Source organism: Geotrypetes seraphini, chromosome 12 (assembly GCF_902459505.1).
Source record: "Geotrypetes seraphini chromosome 12, aGeoSer1.1, whole genome shotgun sequence".
Classification (NCBI taxonomy): Eukaryota; Metazoa; Chordata; class Amphibia; order Gymnophiona; family Dermophiidae; genus Geotrypetes; species Geotrypetes seraphini.
This window is the reverse complement of record NC_047095.1, coordinates 44,497,690-44,506,679: the sequence shown is the minus strand read 5'-3', so window position 1 is coordinate 44,506,679 and position 8,990 is coordinate 44,497,690.

The window sequence follows — 8,990 nt, the reverse complement described above, 5'->3', positions numbered from 1 at the left end:
GGGTCACCATACTGTTATTTCTCCACCTTACGGCTGTTTTACCATTCAGGACACTCCTGATCTTTTTCCATCTGGGCAGTTGCTTTTCTGGGGTAGTTGTCTTCACTGACATCCTACAACGATTCTCACAGTGTCGGGACCTTAGCCTTGCCACTTTCTACTTCCCCTGCTCTTCTCCTCGTCAGTGCATTCTCATGCGGGTTCTTCAGAAGCAGTTTCTCTTTGGCGCCGTCAGTAATCCGGTGCCCAGCGCACTTCCAGCACCGCTAATCCAGCCCGCACTGCCTCAGGCCCACTCCTACCTAGGTAAGTTGGCTCACAAGTTTCTCCTTTGGGCTTCAGGTCATTGTAGCAGTGAGTCAAGTCCTGCTGACCTCAATCAGCCCCATCTCTGGCTCTGCTTCGATATCGATGAGTGCCTTGATACCGGTATACTCATCTTAGGAGCGTGGAGCGGCACCAATGGTACCGGTTAACAAGGTAATGGTACCGGTCTTTTTCCACTCGGCTCCTGATATGTGCCTTGATACTGGCATTTTCATCTCTGAAGCGTAGACTCGCAGCCAGCAGTACCAGTGTTTTCCTCTTATGCAGCAGATTTCATTCAGTACTTCGAGTACATGTCCAACTGTATTTTCAGTTGTTTGTGCCAATGCCTTTGTCGACATCGATTCCTCCGGTGCCAGTCAGGTTTGGTTCTCGACACCGGTAGCACTTGCACAGGAGTCTCCAACGATTCCGACATTTTAAGCAATGCCGGTCATCTTTAACGTTGTTGGTGTCGGTCCAATCTGGGAAGGCTCTGCAGAAATTAAACTGTCTTCAGCCTTCGACACCGAATCCCTGATATAGATACTGTATCGTTTGGGATTTGAATCTCTTGGGGAAGGGGGCAGTTTGAGCATGCTTTTTTTTTCCACTTCAGTAGTGTCTGAGGAATTATCTTTTTCAAGATTCCTTAGGGGACTGTCTGCACTTTGTGCCATTCCCTTGGATGTTGACTTTGAAAAGTCATTCCCTTGGCAGTTGACTCTGCAAAGTCTAAAGAATTTTAGATACCTTGACCTATAGTCAACTACCCAAGGCTCTTCAGATTCCCTTCCATGATATCTTACGGGAGACTTTTTATATGCCTTTAGAAACACTGAGGATGCTTCAATGAATCCCTACTGGTGGAATCAACTCTACAGGCTGGTGTGTAGGCCTCTGTATTTCTGGCCAGAGTGGGTATGGCGATGGACCGGTTGCCCAATCGGTGACTAACTGGTCCAGTAACCATTTTACTTGGCACAAACCAGTTGCCACATTCCACTTCTCTATGTTTGCACACACGGTGTCTCTTTTTTTTCAGCACTTCTTTTCTGTTCCAACCAGACCTGATCTGACTTTGAGTGTCTGACCTTATCATCACCCACCAGGACAGGCTAGCAATTACGCCTTGTTTGGGGGAAGACCTCTTTGGTGCTTCCATGGACATGCCTACTTAGTAGTTGTCTGTCCACGAGACCAGGTGGGTCTCTCTGGTCAAGCCCAAAAATTTGCCTTCATTGCACTTTTCTTCTCACCGAAGATTTGCTCCTCAATTTTTTTTCCTCCATTCAGGGCATAGTCAACCTCGTCCCTTCAAAGGCTTTCTTCAGTTCCTCATACATTGCTGAGAGCTTATCACCTCAGCTTTCTGGTTCTCATCTTCATAGGGCAGGGTTCTACACTCCCTTTTTTCCAAGAGAGTCTGTTTTGGACCTTGCACAGTCCTTCCTTCTTCTCCTGCTGATTGCCATCGAAGAGTCCTCCTCGATTAGCAGAGTCAGGGATTCTAATCCCATTTCTACTTGATTCCCAAGAACACCGGTGGACTGAGATTTTTCCTGGATCTCAAGAGTTCTCATCTTTTTTCTAGTCAAGAGGTACTTCAGGACTCGTCTCTCCTCATTCAGAACTCCTGGCTATGCTCCCTGGATCTCAAATAAGCAGCCACCATGATTCTCATTACTCCATGATGGCCCAGGCAACATTGGTTCTCCCTCCTCCCTTAACTCAGCTCCAGGAAGTCAATACCTTTTCTAATATTTCCTACTCTGTTCCCTCAGACTCATAAATCACTGATTCATATCAATCTGCAGTGCTTTCCCCTGACAGTTTGGTTTATCTCGGGCTACGTCCATCTCACTTATATCTTTCTCAGCCTGTTTGTTAACTTCTGGATGTCTCCAGGAAACCAGCCACTCAACAATGTTACCATCAATAGTGGCCTAGGTTTTCTTCCTGGTGTCTTCTTTATCTTCATGTTCTACCTTCCTTGACAGTGGAATTGATCTTGGATTATTTTCTTCTTTTGTTTGACTCTAGTCTCGAGTCTATATCTCTCAGACTTCTTTTAAGTGCTATTGCAGCTTTTCCTCTGTCAGTCGAGGGTCAACCTCTTACTGCTCATCTTCTGGTTTCCAAATTCATGACAGGGGTTTTTAATGTGTAACCACACCTCATGCCTTCTCCTGTCGTTTGGGCCCTACTGTAGTCCTTTCCACTTGGTTTCCACATGTCATCTGGGACCTTACTATAGTTCTTTCCAGTTTGTTGAAGCCACCATTTGAACCAATGGCCACAGCTCATCTTAAGTTTCTTGCCTAGAAAGTGGTCTTCCTTATTTCTCTCACCTCTGCTAGGAGGATCAGTGAGTTACAAGCATTAGTAGCAGATTCACCCTTCACAATTTTTCATCATGACAAGTGGTTCTGCGTACATGTCCAAAGTTTCTTCCAAAAGTTGTCACTTTTCATCTCAATCAGTTAATTGTCCTGCCTGTGTTTTTTCCTAAACCTCATTCTCATGCTGGAAAAACTGCTTTGTATACTGTGGACTGTAAGCGGGCTTTGGCTTCCTACATTGACCGGACAAAGCCACACCAAACTTCCCCTCAACTTTTCATTTCTTTTGATCCCAAAAAAAGTTAGGGCATCCTGTATTCAAGCGGACAATTTCTAACTGGCTGGCTGCCTGCAACTCGTTCTGCTATACTCAGACTGGACTGGCACTGGAAAGTCGTGTCACAGCCCACAAAGTTAGAGCTATGGCAGCTTTTGTTGCTTTCCTTAGATCTACACCATTGAGGAAATCTGTACAGCTGCCACCTGGTCCTCAGTTCATACCTTCACTTCTCACTACTGTCTGGATTCTTTCTCCAGAGGGGATGGGCACTTCAGTCAATCTGTATTTCAAAATATATTTTCTTAGGCCAACACTCCCACCATCCCATCTCTGTTAGCTTGGAGGTCACTCATACGTGAGAATATGCTTCCTGCTTGTCCTGGGATAAAGCACAGTTACTTACTGAAACAGGTGTTATCCAGGAACAACAGGCAGATATTCTCACAACCCATCCACCTCCCCGGGTTAGCTTCTTAGCTGGCTTATCTTAACTGAGGTTCCGTGCGCCCATCGGGCAGGAAGGCGCATGCGTGGTTTGGGCTATCATGAACTTTCTAAACTCTTAAAGTGGCGATGCACTTTTAAAGAGGTCCGTACCGGCGCTCCGTCAGTGACATCATCCATATGTGAGATTATCTGCCTGCTGTCCCTGGATAACACCTGTTATGGTAAGTAACTGTGCTTTACTGGTCCTCTAGTACTGGAGAAACACTGGTCTTTTTTTTTTTTTTTTTTTAGTGATCAATGCTCAACACCACCAGCGTGCTAATTAAATACATGTTGTTAGTGTTGAGCAAGGTTGGAACTTCCTGGAAGAGCTATGCGGTAGCCACAGCTCATGTGCATGTCCAGGAACTCCTAACAACAAAAAACCTACAGACACCCTCCCTTCTCCCCCCCAAAAAAAGCTTATAAAATTCCTGGTAGTCTAGTGGCAAGGCTGGACCCCCCACCTCCTGACCCCACATGTGCCTTTGGAACAGGGAGGGGGGTATGCCTACTTTCTCCAGCCTTGGGGCCTGTCTCTTCAAAAGGGCAGTGGCCTGCCAGGATGTATTGGGAGGGGGCTAAGCACCAAAGCAAAAGTTTTTCTGGGCACGGCACAGATCTGCTAATGTTTGTTTAATAGTAACAAGCTCATTAGCATGGGACTTTGGTCACTATTTCCGTGCGTGGCAAAGCAGTGGCTGTAGAATGTTTAATTTAGACTGGCTAATACCAGTCTAAATGAAACGGCAGCACAATAGGCTTTGCACATCTGCCTCTGATTCTGTTTAGGTACCTTGTACACTGCCTCATGTTTCACTGCAGCATCATCACCACTACAGTTCTGAGACATCCCCCAGTTTATTTACCCAAATGGTCAAAAAGGTTTCATTTTAAAGCGCTGACTTACTTATCAGTACCAAGCTATGTTAAAAACTTCTTTCTACAGTCATTGGCATATGTGACAGATGGCCAAAAAGGAATTTAAAATAATGATGGCATTGTTTAAGCAAGAGGAACTGCATTAGTAAAGGGTATTCCACAAAAAGGAAGGAATAAGAAAACCAAAAAATAAGTAAGGTTGCAAAATCCAGCTGTAGGGAAGATACTGATAACACAAACCAGGAACCCCTACCTGTTTTTTTTTCCTTCCTGCTTTCCTTCTTGCCCTTAAACTGCTTATGCAAATTCCCAAAACACTTAAGTGGAATTCAGCCACAGAAATAGGTTAGGAGGTTTTGTTTACCCATACCTTTCATTCTGGGTCAAGTATTTCCTAGCTAACAATTCTAGTTTTTAGTGGCCACCCATGGAGCCATAGGTCTTGCAGCAGATCCTAGGCATCACCTGCTCTATGAGCAGTTCACAAGTTGCTCTGCTATCAAAGGGCAGGGAAACTAATCACGGTATCACTTTGATAACCTGGAAAACATGACATCAGTGGTAAAGCTGATAGATTTATAATATTGTAAAAAGCAGAGATGATTAAGATCTCTGTTTTCAGACCAACATTACTGAGAATGAATCAAAAATTAAGAGGACAGATGGGGAGGGGATGCTAAAAACAAAATAGAAGTCTGTTTCAATACAGTAAAAGAAAATTTGTGCCACAAATATACAATTGGGAAAACATTACCTATTTTATTCTTGCCCTTCTTTAAATTTGTAAACCAAGAAGGTGTATGTGTGTGTGTTGGGAATACAATGCTGACATCTGTACTTATGTGACTGGGAAACTGGCAAAAGCTTTGAAATCAAAGCAGTTATTAGAGCCCCTGCTCTATGTGCTTAGTGATCTTTTCTCTTGTGAATACTGCTGCATGTTTACTGAAGTACTTTGTTTGAACAAGTGGGGAAAGCATACAGAACATGGCTCTAATGGTTATCTAACTCCTCTGTATATAAATAGGTTTCTTCTGTATGTTGGTATGTATGTGTGCACATGTTTTCTGAGTATCAGAGAGGAGAGAGGGAGTCCATTTTGAAAGATTCAATTCCTTAATCACTATATTACAGTAAATCAGTGTTTATGTATTCTAGTGCTTTGTAACCTGTATAGAAATTGGGGCATTTTTTGAGGGAGTTCATTTCACTCCCACCTCCCAGCACATGCAGAAACTTCACTTCTACAGCACAGCTTTCCCAGCTCACCACCTTCCTTCCTGTGACCTCTGCCCCCAGTGCCTTCCTATTGGCTGGATCCTATCTACAGTCTCTGCTGCTATAGTCACTAGTGGAAGCAGGCAAGGTAAGCACGCCCTCTTGGGATTGGACAGGGGTGACTAGAGAATTGTAGAGATTATAAACTCAGAAAAAGGTCAAGATATTACTCATCTTTTCTACTGTTTGGACATTAATGTAAAATTCTTCTGGCTTCTGAAAAATGCTAGTTGACAATCCTGACCTGAACACCTCTCACAGGGTACCCCGGCCTAAACCTAGGTAGTGGAATGCTTTTTTGTTTGGGGGGCCCAAATGCTCCGCCCCATAATAGTACTAATTGTAATGTGATTTCTTCCATTCATTCATCATATATACACAATATGATTTTATTAACAATACATAATGGAACCACATAATTAAACTGCACAAAGCACATGATATGTAGAGAAAAATTTAATTATTTACAATATATTCTGCTTTTTTTCTGAGAGGTTTTTTTTGAGAAATATATTTTTTATTTTCAAAAGAGAATAACAAACACTCAAAAGTACATGGTGTACAACAAGATGCATAGGATACCAAAGTACAGCTCAAATTCACCCTGATCCTATACCACCCCCCCTCTTCCCCCACCCCACCCCCCTCCCACAGCCCAACCAGAAAAGAAAAACAACAAAAAATCCACTCCAGTGCAGATCCAGGCAGGTAATCAAACATTTAACAAGTGACTACGCGCTCGTGGTGTCAAAGTATCCCAGAAAGGCATCCAACATTGACAGAATGACCGGCCCAAAGCAGAGTCCAAGGTAGAGAAGCATAAGCGCTCCATTGATGCTTGGTGTATCATTAAAGTCCTCCAACGAGAAAGCGTTGGAGAGTCAGACGAGATCCAACTGAGTAGAATCGTTTTCTTCCCCAACAACACAGTATGTGCAAGAAAGCTCCGAAACCCCTTTGGCGCTGACGAAGGAACCTGATCCAATGTAAACAGCATCAACGGGTCCAATGAAAAGTTGTAATTCCACATGGTTCGAATATGTATACACAACTGCTGCCAGAAATTATGAATCCGAGGGCAAGACCAAAACTGATGTCCCAGGGTGGAAGGGGAATTCGAACACTTAAGGCAGCGATTGGAAGAACACATCTTTGCCCTAAATTGGTAGGAGGTAGATCTGTATAACCGGTGCAAAAATTTGTAGTTCATTTCAAACGAGCACATTTTTTTCTGAGAGGTTAAGACAAATTAATAAATAGAAATAAAACAAAAAGATGGAAAATAAGATAAATGGATTAGTCCAATAAAATATTTTCAATTAGCTTTCAGAGGCCAGAACCTTCTTCCTCAGATCAGTACAGTATACTGCTGTTATGATATCTTGTCCTGATTTGAAGAAGGGAGTTTGTCTCCACAAGTTAATCAAAAATATATGAAAATTAATCCAATAGAAAGATAATCTTATTTCCATTTTCTATTTATAAATGTGTATCGACACAGCTACAAATCTTTATCCTAAAGATAAAGAAAAAGTTCTTTTTTTTTTTTTTTAACCTTTGTCGTTTCTGGTTTGTGCTTTTCTCATCACTCTTCCATTCAGGGTCTGCCCACTCTCTGCCCCTTCCATCCATTGTCTGTCCTCTCCCCCCTTCCACCTGGCATCTGCCCTCTTTCTATACCCCTTCCATAAACTGCCTACCCTCTCCTTTCATCGAGCCTGTGCCCCCCCCCTTTTTTCAATTCATTGCAGCTTCACTCCTCTCCATTTTTACCTCTCCTTTCTTTTCTCCTTTCCCCTCCTTCCCCATCCCATGGTCTGGCATCTCTATCTTCTCTTCTATCTCTCATAAGAACTGCCATATTGGGACAGACCGAAGGTCGATCAAGCCCAGTATCCTGTTTCCAACAGTAGCCAACCCAGGTTCCAAATACCTAGCTAGATCCAAAGTAGTAAACAAATTTTATGTTGCTTATCCTAGGAATAAGCAGTGGATTTCCCCAAGCCATCTCAATAATGGCCTACGGACTTCTCTTTTAGGAAATTATCCAAATCTTTTTTAAACCCTGCTACATCAATTTCACCACAATGCTCCAGCAATGAATTCTAGAGTTTAATTACACATTGTGTGAAGAAATATTTTCTCCAGTTTGTTTTACATCTACGACTTAGTACCTTCATTGCATGGCCCCTAGTCCTAGTATTTTTGGAGTGAACAAGTGATTCAAATCTAACTTTTCCATCCCACTTTGAATCTGGATATGAAGACAGAGCTTGATGTACCAAGTCAAGCAATTTGTTCCAGGCAAAGTAGAAAGGATGGAGTCTGGAGTTTACTGTAAAGAAGGGTACAGATAGTAGAGACTTACCAGATGGACAGAGTGCACAGGGGGGAGTGTGGGAAGAGATGAAGAGAGGAGATATACTGAGGAGCTGCGGAGCGAACCTACTTGTAGTTCAGTAAGAGGAGTTTGAACTGTTTGCAGAAATGGATAGAGAGCCAATGAAGTGGGTTAAGAGGGGTAATGTAGGCATAACAGCAATGGCAGAATATGAGACATGCAGCAGAGTTTTGAATAGGTTGAAGGGGAGAGAGATGGTACTTTTGAATTTAGGAAAAGACAGGAAGCTTACATCATACACTAACTGTAAATTTATATTTAAATATTTTTATTGGTTTAAACAAAATACACATAGCAAAACCAGCATTGCACAGACCATAACAACCATCCTCAAGAATAAAGTCCCAACAACTCCTCCCCTCCCCCCCACCGATCATAATTCCTGCAAATGAAAGAATTAACCTGGCGTTAAATTTACATATTCAAAATTCTGCTGCGTGCTTGAGGCATGAGATCAGTCCAAAAAGGCTCCCATAAGGTACAAAAATGACATCCTGAAGGGGACTTAGATCTGAAATACTGCGACGTTCCAAGGCTGCTTGTAATATCAAAAGTGATGCACCAATGGCGCCTCAGAAGAAAGCCAAACGTACAATATAGCTTTCTTCCCCATCAGCATGACTCGATCCACAAAGGCTTTGGGGTTACGATCTAGTATTGTCCAAACAAAGCTTCTGGTGTAGGAGTCCAACTGCGTCACCAGAGATTTGAGACATATCTACCCAAAGTCATCCAAAATGCTGTAACTCTCGGACAGGACCAAAATTGATGGCCCAAAGAGGCATAAATGATGGAACACTTAAGGCAATAGTGAGACTGACTGATACACATCTGATAGACCTCGGAAGGAGAGACATAAAGGCGAAGTAGAAACTTGTGTTGAAGTTCCCAATAGGTAATATCAGACATCAATGTGAAGGCTTTCTTCAAAGGTCCACTGATATGCTGCTCCAATAGGGTACATTGTAAGTCTGCAGCCCACAATCCTGCTATAAGCTCAAAGTTTGCCCCCGGC